The sequence below is a fragment of the Empidonax traillii genome, unplaced genomic scaffold (genome assembly GCF_003031625.1).
Source record: "Empidonax traillii isolate 1590-97213 ecotype Southwest subspecies unplaced genomic scaffold, ASM303162v1 scaffold2621:size20639, whole genome shotgun sequence".
NCBI lineage: Eukaryota > Metazoa > Chordata > Aves > Passeriformes > Tyrannidae > Empidonax > Empidonax traillii.
Genome location: NW_020957814.1, coordinates 13,793 through 15,447, shown reverse-complemented (window position 1 = coordinate 15,447; position 1,655 = coordinate 13,793). Strand labels below are relative to the sequence as shown.

The 1,655-nt window shown below is 53.6% G+C and overlaps 1 long non-coding RNA gene across 1 annotated transcript in view; it reads left to right on the top strand.

Annotated features, from left to right (window-relative positions):
• The window catches only part of LOC114072091, an 8,965-nt gene that overhangs the window by 5,192 nt on the left and 2,118 nt on the right, over positions 1 to 1,655 (top strand). Inside the window, exons 2-3 of the long non-coding RNA XR_003574131.1 lie at positions 88 to 157; positions 739 to 785. This is a non-coding gene — a long non-coding RNA (uncharacterized LOC114072091). The remainder of the gene's footprint in view (positions 1 to 87; positions 158 to 738; positions 786 to 1,655) is intronic.

Here is a 1,655-nt window from a genome sequence, read left to right as displayed (position 1 = left end):
TTCACAGACAGTGGGGTGTGCTGTGGGTGTTCACAGACAGTGGTGGGTGGGTCCCAGCTGTCTCACAGGCTCTCTTTGCCCCCGCAGTTCGCAGTGTTGATGTGGGTGTTCACCTATGTCGGTGCCTTGTTCAATGGTCTGACACTGCTGATCCTGGGTAAGTGCTGCCAGCTCTGCTCAGCTCCTGCACTGGGGGAACTGGGAAGCTCTGGGCCACACTGGGAGGCCATTCCTGTGGCCTCAGAATGTTACCTTGGGGGTCTTTTCTTTTCCCAGGGCTTTGGTAATGCTGCACACCAGGCCCTTTCGAGGCTGATTTTCCAGCCCTTGTATTTCCAGGCCTGTTTGCTGTGCTCGTCCCTGGCAGAGTGAGCTGCCCTGGGTGTCCTGGCCGTGCTGGGTCTCTGGGTGGGTACAGGATCTGTCCCACTGCAGTTTTGTTCCTTGGATTCAGGTGTCAGAACCAAGTGATGCCTGAGCAACCTTTGGGAAGGATTTGCATAACCCCCAGTGAAAAAGTGACCTGTGACCAGACTTCCTGTTCAATGAGCCCTGGAGAACAGCCCAGGCTCTCCTTAATGGGGATTATTTCATTAACTGGCCAACAATTTCTGTCTGGGGCTTAGTTATTTCTTGTACTTTTTGGCCAGACATGTCAAGGGGTGGGAACCAGTCTTTGTTTTGCCTGAACACCATTCCAGTTGTCAATACTTACACCTTTGATGTGCTCTTTTCCAGCTTTGATTTCGCTCTTCAGTGTTCCTGTTATTTATGAGAGACATCAGGTGAGTGTTTAATAGAATTCATTAAATGCCTCATAAAATCAGCTTTTTAAAAGCAAAACCAGAAACAAAACTAAAATTAATTTCGGTTTTTAAAATCTTTAAAGCCTTTAGAAATAGGCCTTTAACCAGGAACCAGAGCCAAGAAAATCAAGTTCCTTTTGAAGTCCAGACCGTGTGTGCTTCCCTCCTCCTTTTTGGTGGAAGTGGAAGAGGTTTTCCCAGCAAACAGTTGTGGGAAAGGCCTGATGAGCCTGGAGGCCTCCTGTGCTGGTCAGCTTTGGTCAGGACTAGAGCAGCACTAGGCAAGGTGTGCAAACCCTGCTGGAAGCACCTCCGTGTTCTGACATTCGGGATTGGTTTCCCGAAGCCCCGTGGAATTTGTAGCCCTGGCAAAAACAGGGGGTGGGAGCTGCTTGGCCCAGTGCAGTGCTGCTCCTGGGGAGAGACAACTATGTAAAAGGAGGAGGGAAGAAGGAGCCAACCCCAAATGCCTGTGATTAAATGATAGCCAGGAGTGTCTTGGGCAGCTCAGGGCACAGGAGGGGGAGCCAGCTCTGGCTTAGCCGTTCTTCTCGCCTTTCACAAACAAGGGCCCCGGGACCCAGACTGGCACTGGGAGAAGGGAGCCCAGGCTGGCACTGACTGGGAGAAGGGAGCCCAGGCTGGCACTGACTGGGAGAAGGAGCCCAGGCTGGCACTGACTGGGAGAAGGGAGCCCCAGGGCAGAGGGGGGAGCCCCACGGGGTCCTCCCAGCTCCTCCTACGCAGGGAGAGGCAGGCCTGGAGCCCCAGGGTGGGAGGGATGGCCGTGGGGGGCTTAGCCCAGCTCCTCAATCCTCTCAAGCTGGTTAGCAGGCCCAGCTAAGCAGC